Source organism: Vicugna pacos, chromosome 27, assembly GCF_048564905.1.
Source record: "Vicugna pacos chromosome 27, VicPac4, whole genome shotgun sequence".
NCBI classification, from domain to species: domain Eukaryota; kingdom Metazoa; phylum Chordata; class Mammalia; order Artiodactyla; family Camelidae; genus Vicugna; species Vicugna pacos.
The window spans coordinates 17,866,015-17,889,114 of NC_133013.1; the positions used below are offsets into that span (position 1 = coordinate 17,866,015).

Genomic DNA, 23,100 nt, shown 5'->3' on the forward strand with positions numbered 1-23,100 from the left:
GCCAGTTATGCAAACTCACACAAACCAAAAAAAACAAAAAAAATGTATTGTTTCACTGAACCAATAGATAGAAAGGGTCAGAATGGGCTAGCTTCAGGGACAGCTGGATCCAGGACTGAAAGGCCTGGAGGAATCTCTCCCACCCTCCCCCTACCCCACCAATCTCCAATCTTTTCTCTCCCGGTGGCCTACATGGAAGGGGCTTTCTCTGCAAGGCAGGAAAATGGCTCCAGGCAGATCTGGACTCATACCTTTGGCTCTCCGCCAAAGGGGAAAAGAAATCTTCCCTTCTAGTACCATTTGAAAGGGGAAAACCAAAAAAAAAAAAAAAAAGAAAGAAAAGGATTGGACACCTCACTCGTCTGGGCAGAGTACTTTTACTGGTAGCCCATTTACAGACAAATAGTTGGAGTCAGGGAGAAGTGTCCCCTGAAAGAAGGGGGAATGGTGGTCTTGGCAGACAAAACAAGGGAAGCCAGTATGGGCCATGTGATTGTTTTTCTGGGATGAGGGTCCGAGGTTTTTAAACCAATTGTCAGAGTTCCCTAACCCTGAGACTTAGCTCCAGAAGGAACTTTGGTGACCAGCCAGTTCAACTTCCCCACTTTATAACAGGGCATACTGAGGTGCAGAGAGTTTAGGCGATTTGCCTAAGATCACACAACTGTGGTGGGATTTTATATTGATTTGATGTAGGTTGGGGAAGAGGGGTGTGTGAGAAAGAAGTCAAAACCTGATCTGAAGTTTAGAGTCAAGACAAATACTTTTAAAATGATGATAGAATATCAGAAGGAGAGGATGATGGGGAAAATAAAGCACAGAGTGAGGTGAGGTTTATTTTTAAAAAAGAACATTTTTAAATCCTCCAAGGTCAACAAGGGCTGCTTTGGTTGCGTTCCAAGGCCCCACCAATGTTTGTAATCTTTGAGAAATTTTTAAGAATGGGCGAGGCTCCACCTGACTAGAAATAGGCAAATGTTGTTATTTTCCAAAAGAGGAACCAGCAGATACTAAGAACTGTGGGCTGGTGAACTGGGACAAGGCTCCAGTGTGGGCTGGAGAAGACTAGGGTACACCAGACAAGACGTGTTTCCATTTTTGAGAGAGTTCTCCCCTGAGAGGTTACTTGGGGGAAAACACTCTAGACTCCAAGACTCCCGGCTTGTTAAATCCAAAAAGAATCTTTAGGGATTAAAAAAGCAAAGGGTGCCAAACTAGTGACTCCCAGCTGAATTCAACCCTCAGACACTTTAAATAAATGAATTCTCCGTCAAATCTGCCTTTGTAGCTTCGTGAGGATACTGGCCTACATTCCTGTCTGGGTATCACTGCCCAAGAGGTAAAGCATGTACATGCAGACTCCATTTCACTGCAGGCTCCACCATTCCCTATTGCCTCACCCACAGACAGTTTCATCCATTCATGCGATCTGTCTACTCCAGCAGGCACTGGTGTGTGTGGCCCATCTACCCCATTATTTTGTACAGACTCTGAGGAAAGGGGTTGGGGGTGGAAGTACACCTGATTCTCTGCGGGCCACAAAGTCAACTCTAAATAAACTGCAGAAGCAGAGAGAGGCTTGGATCTGAGAAACAAACCTAAAAATTGTAAGAGCTCCCAGCAAGACCAAAGGTTGTGGTAAACTAGTGTGTGTGTGGTGGGAATTTGGAGGGTGGGGGGGCGAGGCATCAACCTGGGGGTAGAGCTGCCCCATACATTAGTGGGAGGCTGGGTTGGAGGAGCTCTTTTAAGACTTTCTCAGGGGACAGGTATAGCTCAGTGGTAGAGCATGTGCTTAGCGTGCACAAGATCCTGGGTTTAATCCCCAGCACTTCCATTAAAAATATTTTAAAAAAGAAAAACCTAATTACCTCCCCCTCTCTCCCCAAATTTTTTTAATTAAAAAAAAAAAAAAAGACTTTCTCTTGCTTCTTCCCCACATTGATTGGGACAGTCATTGCTGCTTCATGGCCTCTGTGTGACCAAAGCCAGAGCAATAGCTCAGGTTTCAGGTATGGGTGGGGTGCCATCAAGACACCCTGGAAGTTCTGCTGGGGTGAGAAGCTGGTGACCACAGGTGTGGCTGACCAGCTTCCCTCAGACATTCCTTTCTCCCTCCTTCTCTGTCCCATCATCAGGGCTGGCATTGTCCCTCGGGGAAGCTTCCTCCTCACAGCACTGCCTCTTTCCAAAAGTTCAAAAGCGAATCCCTGGGCAGGGGCTTTGCTTGGTGGCCCTGCAACAAATAAAGAGGAAGGATGGGGATCTGTAGCAGTTGCTCATGCCTGGGGCTCCCTGCCTGGCTTCATCCAAGCCACTCTCCTTAAACATCATGGGGCAAAGATTAAAGCACAAATATCCCTAAAAGACAGAGTGTTAAATACTGTCATGGAAACATGGACTTAAAGGCCAAAATACCAGATACCCGACAGGCACATATCCCATCAAAAAGACAACACACACACAGAAAATGGAACAAAATATATCACATGAAGCAAAATTAAAATGAATTTAAAATAAGAATCTTCAAACTGTTAAGAGCGAATATTAGTAAATAGGATGGTTTTAAAATATTCACATAAATTCTTTGATAATCCTCCTTGAAGGAGTGACTGAGTCCCCCCTCCTTGAGTGTAGATTGAACTCAGCAACTCACTTCTAATAAACAGACTATGATGGCAGTGACAGTGTGTGACTTCCTGGATTAGGCCATTAAAAGCACTGTAGTCTCTTCCTTGCTCTTACTCTTTTGGATCATTTGTTTGGGAAAAGCCAGCTACCATCTCATGAGAGCACTCAAGGAGCCCTTTGGTGAGGCCCGCGTGGTGAGGAACTGAGACCACCTGCCGACAACCACGTGACTGAGTAATCTTGGAAACAGACCCTTCAGCCCCAGTTGAGCCTTCAGATAACTGCAGCCCTCGTTAACATCTTGACTGCAACTTCATGAGAGATTATGAGCCAGAACTATGCAATCAAGCCACACCTAAATTTCTGACCCACAACAATAACAAGGCAGAATTCTAGAAGACCCAAAACATAACATCGGCAAGCTTGAGCTATGAGATTACATAGAACTCTACAACCCAAATCAGAGAGCGCATGCTCTGTTCCAGCACATACAGGATATTTATAAAGCATTTCCTGTGTATTTGGCTGCAAAGGAAGCTTTAATAAATACCAAAGCATCATCATTACACAGATTACATTCTCTGACCAATAATTATTATTGGAGGGTGGGAGAAATGGTTGAACTTTTGATTGTTGTTGGGTTTTGTTTGTTTGTTTTTGTGTGTATGTTTGTTTAAATAAATTGAATTTTAAGAAAAGAAAAAGAAGATGCTTCTCCTCTGCCACACTCCAACCACATGTAGTAGTAATTGAAGATATACAAAATTAAAACAATAATATTCACCATTGCATCCCCATCAGAAGGGTCAAAATTAGAAAGCTGGACCACGTCTAAGGTTGGCAGAGATTTACAGGCAGAAGAACCCTGATTCACTGCTGGTAGGCGTGCAGGAGGGACAATCTGGTACTACTTAGCTGAGTAATACACACACTTCGTAACCAGCAATTCTGCCCTTAGGTAAATTTCCCAAAGAAATTCTTTTATAATTTCATGTAGTATATACATAAGGATGTTCATGGTAGCACTGTAATAGCAAAGAGTTAGAGGCAATCTGAGTGCCCACCACTGGGGGAGTAAAGAAATACAATGTGGTATATGTGTCCATCAGAAGTAACGGATTAGATGCATATTTGGCGAAATGGATGGATATTAAAAACAGAATGTTCGAGGAAAAAAAAGATAGAATAAGGCCTATAGCACAATAGCATCTATGTAAATTAAGAGCAGATGCCCATAAAACAACACTACACATTCTGTGAGAGCACATGCATACAAAAGGATACACATCAAACACATGAGAAGGCCTCGTTAGGGAGATAAAAGCAAATGTCATAGAGTCCTCTAGGCCTCACCCATAGGCTACCTCCTTTCCTCTCAAACACATGGGAGAATTCCACCCCTCTGCCCACCTTCACCCATAGCTGGGCTGGGCTGTGGGGTTAGTTCTGTCTGAGGGGCCGTGAATGGAAGTCATGTGTGCCAGTTCAAGACCAGAGCATTTTTTCCTTTGTTTTTTTTTTAATTTTGTTTTTTATTGAAGTGTAGTTGATTTACAATGTTAGTTTCAAGTGTACAGCAAAGTGATTCAGTTATACATATATATACAAATTTTTTTCAGATTTTTTCCATTATGTTATTACAAGAAATTGAATATATTTCCCTGTACTATACAGTAGGTCCTTGTTGTTTATCTGTTTTCTATACAGTACTGTGTATCTGTCAATCCCAAACTCCTAGTTTATCCCTCCCCCACCCTTTCCCCTTTGGTAAACATAGTTTATTTTCTATGTCCGTGAGTAAACCAGAGCATTTAATTTCCAGTGAGAGATCACCCAGTGTTCTATTTCCCTACTGTAAATGCTTGTAAAAGCACAATTTGAGAAGAAACATCTATCAGCCTGGACCTCTGAGTGAAGACAAGGATATGACCCCCCCTCCCCCTTTCCCCACCCTGCCAATCTGCATTGGACAGTTAGTTTTAGTGAGAAATAAATTTTTGTTGTTTTAAGCTTCTGGGATTTGGAGGCTGTTTGTTACTGCAGCACAATCCTGGCCTATTCTGATTAGCACAGGGAATAATCAATTAAGTAAAACAAGGGGTCTTGTTTGGGACCATTGGTTTGCAGAGGGGTCTTTCAGGGACCAAGGATGACGAGGAGAACGGCTAACTCAAATGTGTGCACCTGAGCTTTCCCTGCCACACCCAAGAGAGATGGAGGAGGAAGACAAGGCAGTTGCCTAAGATCCCACAACCTTGAATTAGGGCATGACAACAACCCTCAGAAGGGTGAACAAGAATGAACACTGTGCCTGCCTAGATTTCAGCAAGGTTTTCACAACATTCTCTGTGCTGTTTCCAGGAACAGGCTGAGGAGTCTGGCTCCTGGCTTTCTCACTAACAGAAATCCATCATATCCTACAAGGGCTGATGAGTGGATCCATGTTAGCCTGAAGTTTCTTGCTGCAAAGCTGGGTCCTCAGTCTCTTCCAGTTCAACCTTTTATCAATGATTTAAATGAAGAGACTGAAAACAGGCTGGGAGGGACAGTTAATGTCTGGAGAATGACATTATGATTCAAAAGGACAGGCTAGCTTGATCAGACGAGCACCATCAGCAACACCTGAGAACTTGTTAGAAATCCAAATTCTTGGTCCAGACTCCAGATTTACTGAATCAACCAACTCTGGGAATGGGGTCCAGATATCTCTGTTTTAATAAGCCCTCCAGGTGGCTCTGATGCAGAGTTTGAAAACCAAAGTTTAAAAAAAAATGGGCTAACATCAACAGCATCCTGTTTAACGAGGATAAATGTAAACCTCCTCCCTCACTCCACCTATCCCACCACACCCAAAAAAGAAAAAAAAAATCTTATGGACTTAGAAGTTTTAGAGGTTTTGTTTTTTGTTTGTTTGTTTTTTACTATAGCCTCGAAATGAACTACTAGTGTGTGAGGGAGCCTTCCAAAAAGCCAACTCAATCCTTAGGTTACATTAAAAGCAATGTCTAGTATCACTGAGGAGCCCAGGGTGACTTCGAGATTTTGGTCTTGGGTCCTCGGATCACAAAGCAGATTTTGTTAAGATTGGAGCCAAGCGTATTAGTTGAAATATAAATGTATAGATATATTTGTGAGATGTTATAAGTTTGCAGGGCTCAAAACTCAAGAGATGCAAATGGGTATACAATGAAATAACTCCCTCCCATTCATTCTCCAGCCATCTAGTTCCTTTCCCAGAAGCAACCAACTCTATCATATTTCATTGACTTTTAAAATACACATCTTTTTTCATATTTTAACATCTCTGAAATCAGGATGTGTCTTACAATAACTGTCAGCCAGGTGGCTCTCATCATGACAATGCCATTGCCCACACACATGCAAACTTAGTTATAGCTTTGTACTGTCACCACTTTAAAAGATTTATGTGCACTGCTGATACTACACGGGCTGAGTTTAATTGCTATTGAAAATGTCTTCAGAAGGATTATACTCTGATTCAGCACTGAAATGAAAGGTCACTCTGGATGCAGAAAGTCACGAAAACAACAGAGAGGTGTAAAATTGCTATTAGTGAAGCAAACGTATGAGTTGCTGGAGAAATGACTTTAATTCCATCCATTGTTACAGAACAACCACAGGGTGCATTCCAGCAGCAGTGCTTCTCCAGCTGCAAAGTGCACATGAATCCCCTGGGATCTGGATAAAATGCAGATTCTGATTCATTAAGTCTGGCACAGGTCCAAGATGCTGCATTTCTAACAAGTCCCCTGGTAATAATGATGCTGTTGGTCCATGCTTGGTCCACTTTGAAAACTCAAGAAAGGAAGAAACCCAAAGTAGGCAAAGAGATGTTACACATCAAGATTTATACAAGAGGCTTGCTAGACAATGCAACCTAAAGCAGGGGAAATTGCCAGATCTCACAGAATAGATGCAAGAAATTTCAAAGCAGTGAAGGGCTAGTGTGACCGATTTTTGGTCATGCAGGAAGACTATTGTGGCATCATGGCAGATAGTTCATTGGCAGTCTCTTTTTTTAAAAAATATTTTATTTTTAAAGCAGTTTTAGATTCACAGCAAAATTATGAAGAAAGTACAGACAGTTCCCATGTAGCCCTTCTTCCCTGCAAAAGTGTAGCCTTTCCCACTATCAACATTCCACAGTCCTCCATTTGTTATGATCAATGAACCAACACTCACAATACTGTCACCCTAAATCCATAGTTTACATTAGGGTTCACTCTTGGTAGTATACATCCCATTGGCTTTGACAAATAGATAGTGACATGTAACCACCAATAGACTATCATACACAATAGTTCCACTGCCCTAAAAATCCTCTGTGCCGCACCTATTCATCCCTCACATCCCCCATCAACCCCTGGAAATTACTGATCTTTTTACTGTCTTCATAGTTTTGTCTTTTCCAGAATGTCATATAGTTGGAATCATACAGTATGCAGTCTTTTACAATTGGCTTCTTTTACTTAGCAATATGCATTTAAGTTTCTTCTGTGTCTGTTCATGGCTTGATAGCTCATTTATTTTTAGCACTGAATAATATCCCATTGTCTGAGTGTGTCACAAATTTATCAACTTACCTACTGAAAAACATTTTAGTTGCTTCCAAGTTTGGGCAATTATGAATAAAACTGCTATTAACATCTGTGTACAGGGCTTTGGGTGGACATAAATTTTCAGTTCCTTTGGGCAAATACCAAGGAGCACAATTCATGGATCACAGGGTAAGAGTATGTTTAATTTTATTTAAAAAATTGCCAACTGTCTTCCAGAGTGGCTGTACCATTTTTGCATTCCCACCAGCAGCGAAAGGAGAGATCCTACTGCTCCACAACCTCACTAGCACTTGGTATTGTCAATATTCCAGATTTTGGCCATGCTAATAGGCATGTCATGGTCTCTCATTGTTTTAATTTGCATTTCACTGATGACATATGATGTGGAACATCTTTTCATATGTTTACTTGCCATCTGTATATCTTTTCAGGTCTTTTGCCCATTTTTAAAATTGGGTTATTCATTTTCTTATTGCTGAGTTTTAAGCAGTCTTTGCATATTTTGAATAACAGTCTTTTATCAGAAATGGCTTTTGTAAATATTTTCTTCCAGTCTGTGCCTCTTCTTCTTATTCTTTTGATAGTGTCTTTCACACAGCAGAAGTTTTTTAAATTTAATCAGGTATAGCTTATCAATGATTTCTTTCATGAATTGTACCTTTGGTGTATCTAAAAAATCATTGCCATATCCAAGGTCATCTAGATTTTCTCCTGTGGCATTTTCTAGTAGTTTTATAGGTTTGCATTTTACATTTAGGTCTGTGATCTACTTTGAGTTAATTTTTGTGAAAGGTTTAAGATTGGCATCTAGATTCTTTTTTTTTTTTTTGGATGTGATATTCAGGTGTTACAGAACCATTTGTTGAAATGACTGTCTTTCCTTCATTGCTCCTTTGCTCCTTTATTAAACGTCAGTTGACTACATTTATTTGAGTCTGTTTCTGGGTTCTCTATTCTGTTCTATTGCATTGGTCTGTCTGTTTTTTCACCAATACCACACAGTCTTGATTACTGCAGCTTTATAGAAAGTCTTGAAATTGGGTAGTGTCAGTCCTCCAACCTCGCTCTTCTCCTTCAATATTGTGTTGGCTATTCTGTGTCTTTTGCCTCTCCATTTAGCAGTCTTTTTTCTTTCTTTTTGGTACACAAAACAGTGGAGCTTTTTGCAATTGATGGCACCTTGATTTGATGGAATATGATAGTTCCTTATGGATATTTCCAGAGATATCTTGTGCATATAATGAAAAAGAATATGAAAAGGAATGTATATATGTATAAATGAATCACTATTCTGTACACCAGAAATTGACACATCATTGTAAATCTACTATACTTCAATTCCTTTAAAAAAAGGAAATGAAAACACACTAAATTCTTTTGGTTAAAAAAAAGCTATAATGAAATAGGATATGTATATATGTATATAATTGAATCACTTTGCTGTACACCAGATACTAACACAACATTGTAAGTCAATTATACTTCAGTTAAAAAAAATAATACAATCTCCAAATGTTAGCTGAACAAAGAGCCATCACAATAAAGACTACGTTTCCCAGCCCCCCTTGCAGCACAGTGTGGCCATATGACTAAGTTCTAGTAAATGGGATGGAAGTGGAAGTAATGCACACTTCCTGGTTGTATCTCTGAAACAAGGAGAGTGGCCTTTCCCTGCCTACTATCTGTAATCTAGGTGTGATGGCAAGTCATCTTGGACCAAGCTGAGGAAGACAACAACCTAGTGATGGCAGAACAACAAAATATAAGGCACTTATGCCACCAGATCAACCTGTATTGCTTATTCCCAAATTGTTATGTGAAAGAGAAATAAAACTCTTATCTTGTTTTCGTCACTGTTAACTTGTGGGTCTTTGTTAGTTAAAGTGGCCCAGTGATGTCAGGACCAGAAGGGATCCCTATAATCCTCTTGTCTTTCCCTCATGTTTGTTTCTTCATGGTCACAAAGTAGCTGCTGTAGATCCAGCTATCACAACCATGTTCAAGGTAAGAAGAAGGAAAGAAAGGGTGACATCAGGAAAGCAAACTTTCTAGGAACCTCTAGAAGATTGCTACGTATGTCTCATTGACCAGAAGTGTGTTACATGGTCATCTTTAACTGCCTCTGTAGTGGAAGTATGCCAGAAGTGATTAGGAAAATCTATAGGGTCAGCCAGTTAACAGTGTCTGGGGAATACATTTAAGGGATATAAGGGGTAGAGATGATCCTGAAGTCTGAAGAAGAGTTGATGCCATGCTTCTTCCCATCTCAGGACCCTTTCCCTCTGCTTGGAAGCTTTTCTTTCTCTTTCTTACTGAGTTAACCCCTACTTATCCATCAGCTCTAGCCTTCAGTAGCCCTTCCTCAGAAGAACAGGCCCTGACCCTCATCTGGCCAGCCCATAATACGGGCTCTCAGGGCACTGGGTATTCTACTTGGCAGCACTCATCACAGTTGCAATTTCACTGTTTCTCTTAAATAATCATTTGATTCACAGTTGTCTCCCCAGCTAGACTCTAAACTCTATGAGGGCCAGGGCCAGGTCTGTGTTTGACTACACATGTCCCCAATGTTGTGCATGTAATAATATTCAGTAAATATCTGTTGGATGGATGAACAGATGGATGGACGGAATTTTCAATTAAGACATTTGCACCAATTTTGGCAAATTTATTAAAAAGTAATTTTGAGGAAAGTTTTTCCCAACGAATATGAATATATTTTTTAGGGAACATCAATTTGCTGAAAGCTAAGCATCATAGGGTGGTTTAGGCTTCTTGCGAATATATTTTTACTTACATTCATGAAGAGTATACTATTGAACATATTTATTAATACATTCAGAAGAAGTACATATTTATATTCATTGAAAACATGAAAGACATTTTTCTTTTAAATGCACAAATGGAAAAATTGAGTAAATTTAGTAAATTGGCTTTAGGTGACTGTTTCTGCTTTCAACACCAACAGCTCTTTGAAGAATTTTGGAAATGAAGGGAAGGAGACAGGGCAGTAGCTTGAGGGGAAAGCAGGGCTGAGAGAAGCTGTTTGGAGATAACTGGGATTCAAGTGGTTTGCTGGCTGAAAGGGGCGATTCAGTGAAGAGGGGGTGATGGCTGAGGTCAGAAAGAGGCTACTGGCAGAGCAATGTTTCCGGGGAGGCTGGAAGGGAGGGTGTCAAGTTCACAAAGGGTGAAACTTAGGAAAAATAAGTGGAGGTTGATTGCCACTTTGATGGCTCCCAAATAAACCATTCCTCCCAGAATTCATGCCTGTGTGTAGTACCCTCTACTCTGACTCCGGGTTTGGATGGGTGACAAGCTTTGGCCAATGGGGCATTAGCAGGAGATGCCATAAGAGGCTTGAAAAGTGCTTAAACACCTGGCCTGTCCTTGTGGAAGTGCTCTCTCTTGGAACCCAGCTGTCATGCTGCGGAAGTCCAATTTAGCTCTGTGGGGAGGCCACGAGGAGGAGGCCCCCTGGGCTGGCAGGCCCCAGCCAACAGCCAGCATCAATTTCCAGTCAAGTGAGTGCACCATTCTCCAGTCTCAGTCGAGTGCCCCCAGATGATGCCACATGGAAGAGAGAGGAGCTGTCCCTGCCAAGCCCTGCCCACGTTGCAGAATCATGAGCAAATATGACTTTTGTGTTTTTAAGCCAACAAAGTTTTGGGGTGTTTTGCAATGGAATAGAAAGGATTGCTTTTCTTCTGAGTTTTGGCTTAAATTCTCTTTATTATAATTCATGCAGTATATACGTATGATAATTCTGTGTTGGCCCATCAGCCTTTGCCTGTCGAGGGCCACTAAGGCATCAAGACTCCTGGAAACTCCTAGATAGCTGGATCTACTGCAGTGCCTTTAAGTGCAGTGGTTAAAAGCCAGACTGCCTGAGTTTGAGTCCAGCCCTGGTCATTCACTGACTGTGAGACCTGGGTTAGCCTGTGCCTATGTCAGGGCTTCTGAGTAGATGTCTTGGGCTTCTGAGTAGATGTCTTAGGAGGTCACTGCGGAGAGAACTGAAACAAGAGATAGGAGGAGTCAGGGCAAGGCCCAGTGCCTTGCTGGGGAAGCAGCTCTGCCCTCAACCTGCTCTGCTGACCATACGTGACACTCTGCCACCATCAGCAGGGCCCACCTCTCCCAGGCCCCGCCCCTGAGGGGCAGAGAAGCATGGATCAGGGCAGCAGTCAGATGACCACAGAACAAGGAACCTTGGACCTGGAAGCGCACAGGCATCTTTCCCTATGTGGAATCAGAGGCACAGCTGGAGTCTACCAATGGTGGGGGGTGGGGCCAGAGGTCCCCTAGGGTGTTTGGTTGGTAGGGAGCCCATCATCTTCATCATCACCATCATCTTCATCATCACCAACATCGCTGACATCCAGTGAGCCATTACAATGTGCTGGGTACAAGTCTAAACTCTTTCTTACACATGTTAATTCATTTGCACAGCCACTTGATGAAGATTATTATTATCCATATATTGTGGCTGAGGAATTCACGGGCCAGCGGGGGTTGGAAATTTGCTGAAGGACACACAGCTGGTGAGTAGCCCAGCTGGGATTTGAACCCTGGCAGTCTGGCTCTCGCGTCTGCTCAGAACCCCTCAGTACCATCCAAGATTTTAACCACTTTCTCCATAACCCCATGGTCTTGCTCTGACTCTCTTCCCTCAAACATCTTTTCACCAGATCAGCACTTTAGCTTAAAAATTGAAAAGCTGTTGCTTTTGGAGCAAATGCTTAGGGTGCAATGCACTGCCCCATCTCCCAACCCCCTCCAGCTCCCCAACCAGGCCACTCCTGTCTCCCCCGCCTCCAGTCACATCTAAACCCTCACACTGAATGCCACCTCCTCCATGAAGACCTCCCACTTATTCCCCTCCTAGAAATTCATCCCTTCTTTTTTACTTTGCCTAGACTAATGGGTTTCCTCACTCTTATCCAGGGCTTCCATAATCTGCTTTTATGCCACTGAGATGAGTCCCCAGGCACTTCTGGACACCATTAGGATGGCCAGAAAAGTGAGCGACACAGCTGTGGACCAACGGCAACAGGACATGGAGTCCCTCTGAAGGTGGCAGCCCACCCTGCCTGAACTCCTCCTGGCGTCCTAAATCAAGGTGTGTTAGCTATCTGCAGAAGAGCCGGGGTCAGGGGCAATTTGTAAGGTTGGAATAAATGTCTCAATAGATTCATCTATGAGTTTTTTCCCTCCTCCTTGTATTGTTCTCTTTTCCATCTCTCCAAACATACAGGTGTGGACTCACTGTCTTTGGGTAGGGCTGTGGCAGAAAACAAAAGTTGCCCACTAAATACCAGCTCCCTTCCTGGACTGGTTGCTTAGGTCTGATCTAAGGCCCCAAGGTGGAGAGGATTTCCTGGAGGAGACAAAAATGTCTTGGAGGAAGGGGAAGGCAGTTAGGCATCCCTCCCCTCAGACATTGGGCTGGGGAGGAGGGGGAGGGCATGGGTCCCAGGAGCAGCACCGACCCGGCCTGGCTCCCTGGCAGGCCCCAGAAGCCTCACGCATGAGCCCAGGTAGGCTGGCAGGAGAGTGTGTCTAGTTGGAGCGCCAGCTGATATGAAATTTGCAGTTTGAGAAGCCAGGGGCAGGACTGTGGACATCGCAGCAGTAACCATGCAAACATGTGTCCAATGAGAGGGCCTGGCACAGCCAAGATTTGGGAACTGGAAAGCACCATGCGGTGGGACGGGGGAGAAGGGAACTGATCTCCAGGAAGAACTGGAGTTAAGTTCCCCATAGTTTGGCAGGCTAGTTGACTTATGAAAAACAAAGTTAAACCTCATGTGCACGTGAGTTGGCAAACTGAGATTTCTACCCAGCACACCTGTTCTCACATTGTGAGTCCTGGGGACCAAATCTGTTCTGTTCTCATTGGAGCAGGGAAGCCAGCAAACTCGCTGGGTCCCATCTGCTGGGGTAGGAGGTGGAGAGGAGGGGGCTGGCTTTCCCTCAGACACCAGATGACTGTTCCCTAGGGAGCGAATCCTGCCTCCTGCCCAGTTCCCTCAGCCCTGGCGGAGGCAAGGGCAGCTTGAATAACACTCATGAGTCCAGGAGCTTGGGAGAGCAGGGCCAGGAGGAGGCCGGGGGAAAGAAGCCTGCACGAAGGCTGTCATAGCAGGAGATTCAGTCCATTTAAGAGTTGTCTACTGAGTATGTAGTATGTGCCCAGTCCTAGGCTAGGTGCTGGGGGAGAAGTAAAGAAAGTATGCAAGAAAGAGCCTGGCACATAGCTTCAGAAATGCTGTATTCCTCTCATTCTTCCTGGAAGGATATAAGGATGAAAAAATACTGTTTCATTCTCAAGGATCTTAAGATCCTGTAAGAGGTCAGGATCCTTGCACACAGTTCTCTAGAACCCAAACAAAGCAAGGTAGGCGTTGCAACCCAGGCCCAAAGAGCCAGGGCTTTGAGAGAGGGAGAGAAAAGATGTGGTTCAGGCTTTACAGAAGAGGTACCATATGAGGGCGGAATGCGTGTATTGAGGAGGTGGGAGGAGAGAAGGGGGACAGGGGGACAGGACTCACGGGAAGCCATCGAAGGCTGAGCTACAAGGGAACACATTCTGGTCCCTGACCTCTGGAGTGAAAGTTCATGTGCAGATCAGTTGTTGGGAATTTGGAATGCATTTTCCCAAGGGAACCAGACCATAAATGGAAGCTAGGCCAGAGGATGGAAATGGATTTCCCCCAAAATGTTATTCAATTAGATTACTCAGAGCTAGTCCATAGTTTATGGTTCAGAGAGACGGGAGCCTGGTGGCATAATTCCTTTCAGGGGCAGGCTGGGCCTCCCATAGGCCAGGGACTTTTTGTCTGGGGTTTGGTATAGTTTAGGAGGGGATTAAACCTGAGAAATCATAAGAATGGTTTTAATTGTGTTTAATAACAAAGCTATCATCTGACATACATCTATGACGACATATTAAAGGAATAGCCCATTTGCAGGAGCTAGAGATGAAGTAAATTCTAAATTACTATCGAATCAGCAGGCAGGCTTGTCTTAGAATTTCACAGCAGCCAAAGAAGTTCTGTCTGATATAAATGTCTCCTAATCCCTAATCCAACATGACTCATGTCCTTCTAAAAAGGAGGAATTTGGACACAGACACACACACAGAGGGAGAACACCATGGGAAGATGACAGCAGTGATCACGGTGATGTGGTTAGCCAAGGAAGTCTAAAGACTGTCAGCAAACCAGCAAAATGGGAGAGGCATGGACGAGATTCTCCCTCCCCGCCCTCAGAAGGAGCCAATCCCACCCACACCTGGACCTCAGACTTCTAGCATCCAAAACAATAAAACGACAAATCTCTGTTATCTAAGTTTGTGGTACTTTGTCACGGCAGCCCTAGAACACTAATCCAGCCGTGACAGTCGTCACAGATAATGGCAGGCAGCATAATCCCACCACCCGGGAGGTTTGTCACAGCTGGCCGGGTCAGGGATCTCTAACAGAGGCTGACCGGGACTGCTGCGAGAGCTACGCCCAACCGGAGCTCCCAGTACTGGCCACCCAATCAGATTGTCTTTCTTGAGGGGTTTAAAGAGAAAGCAAGACTCTCTGAAAAGGGGGACACAGGTGGTAGAGAGGGGCTGAGACCAAGAGACCCACCTGCAGAAGCCATGGAGGAACTGGTCATAAGCAGATCCTTCAAGAGAAGAGACGAGATAGGCGTGGGGAACAGCAACAGAGATAGAGACAAGCATGAAGCAGAGGCCAAGGCAAGAACACGGAGGCCAGGACGCACTTGTGGGGGACTCCCTCAGAGCAAGAGCACCCCCACCGCCCTTGAAGGCTGAGAAGATGCTCACCCCACTGCTCCTAGGGGACTGCCAGAACCACCACTCTCCTGAACCACGTGCTAGCTTCCAGGATGCTCAGCATCCTTGCCTCCCCCATGGAGCCTTAAAATAGCCTCAGCCCCACCTGCTGAGACACCTGAGCTGGTCTCTGACCCCCTGCAATGGGAAAGCGATGAACACATTACTACACAGGCAGCACATGATCCCTGCAGGCATTTTAGAAAAGATAAATGAGGCAAAATCAGAAAATAAAGGTCACTTGTGACCCCCCACCACTCAGAAATAACCAATGTTAATATTTCAGTTATCTTTCCTCAAAGTCTTCTATTCTATGCATGTATTTTTACAAAATAGGGTAATACTACATGTGCGGTTTTATAACATGGCTTTTCTCTAAACAGCATCTAATAAACATTTTAAAAACCAACAGAAATTTATCATTATTCATAAGGAAAGTTCCATCCTACTGTGTGGGATGTGTGCTAATCAATTTCGTGTTGTTGGAAATTTAGTTTGTTCCATTTTCATGTGCAAACACTTTGATCTAACAATCCTACTTTTAGGAATACATCCTGCTGGTTTCTAAGAATGTATTTACAGAGACGTTTATTGCAATATTATTGACAATAGCAAATGTCGCTAGAAACAACCTGTATGTCCACCAATATGGGAGGACTGAGTAATTTACGGTATATTTGTACTATGAAATTTTGGACTGCTACTAGGAATGTTATTTGTAAAAATGACCATGGTCTACTACCAAGTAAAAAGTAAATCACAAGCTAACTGGATGATGTGAATTTCACTCTTGATTAAAACTTTGTAAACGGAAGTGGGGAATCCAGATACGTATTTTTACAAATTTCCATTCGTATCTCTATAAGGAAAGTAATAGCAAAAAATGCACACAACTGTTAATACTGTTCACCTTAGGAGGTGGTGGTAGAGATATTTGACTAGTTACAATAAATATGTACTGATTTTGCAACTTGAATAATGTAACAGAATACATTTTAAGAAGTAGCAGAAAAAAAGAGCATGCTGTCCCAGGGCAGGGATCAGGGCAGGGATTTGAAAGTTTAATCCCTTCAGAGATGCTTCCAGGAGATAGAACAGCGCAACAGAAAGAGATTCAACAGAGACAGATTCAACAATGCTCCTTATCACTGCGTTACCTTCAGCAAGTCATTAATCTCCCTGAGCCTCAACTTCCTTGTCTGTACAATGAGGACGATAACAATCTCTACCCATCAGGGTTGATGTGAGGGCAATGCCCGGAAAGATAGCAAACAAGCATTGGCATTTTGTCACACTGTTCATTCAGTTTAATTTATAATTGGTACAATTCAAAATGAAGTTCAGTGCAAAGGAAAACAGACCTATTTAACCCCCTCTGCGGGCATGGAGTGCTGCTCAAGAGGCTGCCCCAGGACAGCTCCTCTAAGCTACTCATGGCTTCATCTCAAAGTTACAAGGGCACTTGGATTTGGGGTGAGGGAGGCGGTTCTGGGGATGGGGAGAAGCAGGGGTTACACAGGGACCATTGGGAAGCTGGGGGCTGCATTCCTTGGGAGCTCTGAGGATTGATTTTTCACCATTTTTAAATAGCTGAGAATTCCCTGGGGAGCTTCTTGGAGAAAAATGCTATTTTGGGTAAGAAAAAAAGTAAAACCTCTACTGTAGCTGTGGCTGTGGAATCGGGGAGGGAGCCTATCTGGTACTTCAGGCTCTGAGAGGCAGGCCCCCTGGTGGGGGTTGGTGGGGCGGGGTCACTCAACGCTTCCTGCTGCCATTCCCACCCTGGACTCAGGGTGGCACTGCTCCCTTTTCAACGATGGTCATTTATCCCTGCTATGCTGTGAATGGTAAAATCAGCCGGGACTCTCCAACAAGGCTGTCCTAGAAGCTGAAGAATAACAAAAGGGAAAGACTCAGAGGGCACCCTGAGTTAGAACTCTAGCTCACCAGTGTAGCTCATTCCCTGCAGATCACAGCCCTCCTCCCTCTGCACCAGGGACCCCAAGACTAGGACTCCCGAGTTCCCCACCTCCAAATCTCAGGCCCCACTACATTTGTGGGGCCCTAGGCAAGAGGACAAATAGAAGCCCTGGTGCCAGTTGGGCAGGAATCCTGGTACCCAGAGTCTAGTCCGGGAGTGTGTATTAGTCTCCCAGGGCTGCTGTAACAAAGTACCACGAACTGCGTGGCTTAAAACAACAGAAATTTATTGTCTCTCAGTTCTGAGGCTAGAAGTCCAAAATCAAGGTATCAGCAGGACCACATCCCCTCTGAAATGTGTAAGGGAGAATCCTTCTGGCCTCTTCCTAGTTGCTGGGGGTTTGCAGGAATCCTTGGCGCTCCTCGGCTTGTAGCTGCATCCCTCTGATCTCTGCTCCATCTCCTCCCAGGTGTCTGTGTCTCATGGGAACTAACTACATCTACAATGACCCTATTTCCAAGTAAGGTCACAGTCTGAGGTACTGAGGGTTAGGATTTCAACATATCTTTGAGGGAACTCAATTCAACACATAAAGGGTGGGTGTATAGACTCCTTCCACCACGGGAAGGGATGCAGCCTGAGGAAGTACTGAGCAGGGGCTTCTCTTGCTCTGGGCCAGGACAGTCCTGGGGTCGGGCGCATGGAGAGATGACATCCTTAACCTCCCACCACTGGGGTATACCCTGAGACATCTGGACTCCTGGAAATCTGGATCGTGACAGGCCAAGTTTCCTCTCAGTGCCTCTTTTCTAACTGTGGACCCGCCTCACGTCCAAAGATTGACACCAGGAGAGACCTCACCCTTCAGGCAGGACCACAGTAGCTGACCCCAAAGCCTTTCTCTATCAGCCCTTGACAGTATCTCAATAAAACAGCAACCAACCTCGTTATGAACGATCGAGTCCTACAGTAATGAGGGGCAGGTGTAGGAGCTGTCCTTCCAGGAGCACAGAGTGCTCCTCCTCTCTCAAGGGACAGATAATTCTGGCCTTAATGCAATGCTTCATCTGCTCCGTCTCCAGCTGCTGGGAAAGCAGGCTCCCAAAGCAGCCCCAGTGAGAGATAAGGGCTCTCTGCCTGAAATGAAAAATTCATGAAGGAAGACTAGGGATCGGGCACTCGGATAGCCGCCAAGTTGCTGTGCTCTGGGGACATGGCAAGAGGCTGGAAAAGCCAAATGGAAATTTTCTCTCCTCTCCAGCACCCTCCGCTTCATTGTTCGGTGGAGCTCCATCTCTGCTGTATGGGCTCACACCTCCTCAGTCTCAGCCCCCGGGCCAGCACCAGCAATGTTCATATGCCAGGGTGTTCAGGGAGAGGGAGATCTCTCCTTAACTCAGACCAGGCACCCACCAGCAGCCTCAGCAAAACGTGCCCTGTCGCTAGAGCAAGCTGGCACAGTCCTGACCACCTGCCACTCCCATACCTGGAGGAGCCCCAAACTGGCTATGATATACCCCTGGGAGGACCCCTCTAGATTACATTCTGTTCCAATTCCCTGCCCTGGAAATCTGACCAAAATTCACAAGATGGGTCAGATGGTCATTAACTCACAACTTGGGGAGGAAGCTTTGGATCTGTTGTCACCATGCTGGGCAGACAATGGTTCAGATGGAGCTAAAAGGGAAAAACCCCTCAAACATAAGAGTTGGAGAATTTGACTCTAATGTGGGGATGGGTTGAGAAGAGTCACTGGTTGGCCTGTGATATGCAAAATGGCACAAGAATCACAGATGCCAGTCCACAGACAGTGAGCACGGGGGACAGTGGCTGACCCCCAGAAATCAGGTAGGAGAACAAGCTGCTATCGCAGAGGAATCGGCCACCCGACTCCGCCGCTGGCGGAAACTGGGAACTCGAGTCTCCTGTTGCAGGGCTGCAGTGCTTCCTCCTAGTCACAGGTGCCACAGGAAAACCTCACCCCACTGTCCCTGCCCAGGGATTAGCTGGGGCCCTCCAAGGAACATGCCTTCCTGCATGTGTGTGGGGGCCCATCCCAGGTTCCCAGTGCTTTGGCTCTGGATCCCCAGTTCTTTCAGGCCTTTCCCATTCAAAGAGGGACCTGGGCTCAGGCAGCTGCCTCTCATTGAATAGCAACCCTTGGTCCCTCCTTCCCAAAGTCCCTGAGAACCACCCCATGGCCTGTTTTTCAACACCAACTCCCAGAAACAAAGGATTCATTCTGCTGTTTCCTCCAGATTAGAGCTCCATAAAGATGAGCACTGGGAGAGAGTATACCTCAGTGGTAGCATGTGTGCTTAGCATGCATGAAGTCGTGGGTTCAATCCCCAGTACTTCCATTAAATAAACAAACCAACCAACCTAATTACCTCCTCGTCCAAAAAAAAAAAAAAAGATGAGCACAGATCTCAAAAACCCTAACACCTACCTGCCCTCCACCCCGACATAAACAGGAATCTCTCAAAAAAAAAAAAACCCACAACAAAAAGACAAAACACAAGTTACACAGGCCACCCTGATATACTTGGGAGCCTTGCCGTTCAGACTACGACACCAAGTCCAAGTGTAATTGAGTTATTTCTTCTTCTATATGTGGAATGTCTTTTGGAGCTTTTTCCTAAGATTATAAAAGTGATTTATACTCACATGGAACACTTGAAAAGTTAAGTATAAAGACAAATGGGGGCAGAAAGTAGCTATAATCTCACCACCCAGAGACAACTTATTAATATTTTGACATATTTCTTTTCTAGTTTTGTCTTGTGACTTTTTTATTTCACTTGAAATCAAACCAAATACATAATGTTGATCAAGAGCATTTTTCCCATGGCATTAATGATACTTCACAAACATATTAATGGCTGCATAACTGTCCACAATATGTATGTACTAGAATTTGCTTAATTTGATCAATCCTCTGCTCTTGGACATCTAGGCTGCTTCTGTTGTTTTGCTAACTTAATTTAAATGATTCATATTTCTGCATTAATCCTTGTCCATCCGTTTAGAATATTTCCTTAGGATAGAGTCCTGGAAATGGAATTATAAGGTCAGAGTTTCCAAGGCTACAAACATTTTCAGGATCTTCTTTCAAATTTCCAAATGACTTTCCTGGAAGCTTGTACATCCCAGCAGTGCATGAAAAGGCTGTCTCTGCAAGACTGAATTCTAAGCCCCACCAGGTCCATCAGACCAAAGCTCCACCAGTAAGGGATGATGGGGCCATGACTGAGAGCTGGGGTGAGGGACAAGTAGACCCAGCCGTGAGGAGCTGAAACAGGCAGAGCTGGCAAGGTCAAGGCTCATGGAGACCACCAAAATTTGAGGGCACGTTTAAGACATGAATTCCTGAAAATACAGCCATAAATGGAAAGAGAGAAGCCTTTGGACTCCAGGACTGAAAGAAAAGACTGTTGGAGTCCTGAGGCCATGCTGAGGTCCAAGAAAAAACACAGTGAGTGAAGAAGGGTGGTGAGGGCCGTGGAGGTGTTGTTCATTCAGGAATATTAAGGTCATTTGGGCATGATGTGCACTAGGGGTAAGTCCGGAGGAGGTTGAGGAATTGATTTTAGAGACAAGACATTCCAGAATGGATTGGTGGGGGGGTGGTTCTAACTCTGGCAAAGAGAGAATAAGCATAGTTTCAGATGTTCTATTGTAAAATGGGCGTGAATATGTCACCGAGGAGACTTAAAGCTGGCCCGCCTCACCTTACTGATTTCTACTATTGACTGAATGAGTCACGTTTATTGGAGAAGAATTTCCTTTTAATTTTTTTAATCTTGCTTCTTTGACTAGATCAAGTCTCTTTAATCAATCACAGTTGCCTCTTCTTCAGAGAATGTGGAATCCTTTCTTTTTAAATCAGGTTGATTGTTTTCTGATTACACATGCAGAATTTACTCATAACCCAAAAACCATAATATACAGAAAAACATGAAGTATGAGGAAGAAATCTGTAACCTGAACACCAAAAGATAACCACTGCAGACATGTTGATAAATGCCTGCCAGATTTTTTCTTGTACATATTTTCTCTCTCTCTCTCTCTCTCTCACTCACACACACACACACACACACTACACACAGAAATGTAACTGTATTATACCTATAGCCATTTCTTATTGTGGTAAAATATATATAACATAAAATTTACCATTTTACATGAGTCTAACGTATAACCAGGGTGGAACGCTTTGAGCCATTCTCCTCATCTGAAAATGAAGACTGTACGGGGATTAAGTAAAATAAAGAGGGAAAGGATCTGGCATGAGCAGGGACTCCAAGTGCCTGCTATTACTCATCTTCTCTCTACTGTTGTTTCTACCTTAGGGGAAGAGTTGTCTCCAGGCATGTCCAGGGCTCATGTGTCCCCTCTCTCCTCAAAAAAAACCCTAGTCACTTTTGTCATCTTGCTTCTGGATCATTGCCCACCCCCACCCTCCCAGCATATTAAGCCTATTTCCCATTGGCTCCTCCCTATGTCTTTTAAAATACTCTGAGTGCCTGCATCACTCATCTTGCTGCCATCCTGTTTCCTGTCTCTTCTCATGGATACATTTCTCAAGCACGTGGCCCACAACTGGGCCAATTCCTAGATTTTCCTTAATCCCTGGGGAAAAGGGCTAGTCTATCTACCTCTGACCCTAAACTTTACCACACAGACACCCAAACATTATCAAAAATGTTCGAATGGTCAAACCCAAAGGTCTTTCTCAGTAATTATTCTACTTCAGTTCAATTAAACAAACATATTTAATTTAGTGCCTAGTACCACTGGGGTACAGAGATGACTAAGTCACTATCCTCGGCCTCAAGGCGTGGAGAATAGGAGTGGCTATTATGTAAAAAAGTCAATAGTACTGGTGAGATAAGAGCTATGATGTAAAGTGTGAACTGTGTGAGTTCTTGACCTCAGCACCCAGCCTTAGCACAGGGCCTTGAGTACAAATATTTTTTGAATGAATAAACTCCACAGGAAGATGAGGAAAGACTTTATCAATGACAAGACCTCACAGCAGAGTCCCAAAGGATGAATAGGGTTTTCCAGGGGGGGAAGTGTATAGGTATATATTCCAGATGAGGTCAAAGGCATGGGAGCAAGAAACAGCATGGCATATTCCAGAAATGGTGATGATGTAACTGGATAACACGGAAGTGTGAAACAGGAGGAGGGAAGGCTGTACAGGAACGACAGAGAGGAGGTGGAAGGGCAAGGAGAAGCTGAAGGACCTCCTGTGCCTCCAGTAAGAGTTTGAACGTTATCACTTGGGTAACAGAAGGCATTCCAGGGTTTTAACAAGGAAGTTGGTTGATTAAAGTTGCATTTTGGAAGACAGCCTGGCAGCCACTTAAGCTACTAGGAGAGGATGAAAATACTTGGGAAGGGTGTAGGGGAGAGAAGAGCAGAGGGCTGAGGACAGAACCCTGGCTGAAGAGTCAGACACAGGAAGAAGGGTCCACAGTACAGGCTAATGGGGGAGGCAGGGAAAAGCAGAGGTGCCTGCCACCAGAGTCACCAAGACACCAAGAAGTCAAGTAAGGGGATCTGAAAGATGTGACAGTGAGTGGGGGTTATGGTGACATCGTCAGAGCCGGTCCAGTGGAGCAGCAGGGCCAGAGCTAGAACCAAGCAATGGGCACGGCAGACCATCCCTCCTCCCCTGGTCTCCATGACCAGATGCCTACTCTCTCCTGTCTCTCTCCGTGGAAATAGAAACTTAAAAATATGAAGCCATGGGAATCAATGCCTTTGCTGGCACATTGAATGTTAGTTTCCTCTTTTTTAAAAAAAAAACAGTCTTATCTAAAAAATATTCAAACATATACACAAGCAGAGAGAATCTTACACTGAAACCCAGGTAACCATCTTCCACCTTCAACAACAATCAACTCCTGCCCAGGCTTGTTTTACCTCTATGAGTACATTGCGTTATTTTGAAGCAAATCCCAAACATCACATCATTGCATCAATAATCATGTCAGTATATGCCTCTGACACATAAACACTTAAAAAAAAATCACAATACAATTAATATACCTAAAATTAACAATTCATTAATATTATCCAAAACACAATGTGTTCAAAGTCCCCAA

The 23,100-nt window shown here is 44.2% G+C and overlaps 1 long non-coding RNA gene across 8 annotated transcripts in view; it reads right to left on the reverse strand.

The window, feature by feature from the left end:
- LOC107035407 (uncharacterized) overlaps positions 1-23,100 on the reverse strand; it is a 51,771-nt gene that overhangs the window by 17,974 nt on the left and 10,697 nt on the right. Inside the window, exon 3 of one of the 8 annotated variants that reach the window (XR_012064772.1) lies at positions 10,023-11,227. The exons of the other annotated variants lie outside the window; for them this stretch is intronic. This is a non-coding gene — a long non-coding RNA (uncharacterized lncRNA). Of the gene's footprint in view, positions 1-10,022; positions 11,228-23,100 lie in introns of those variants that run through there. 8 annotated transcript variants of the gene reach the window in all.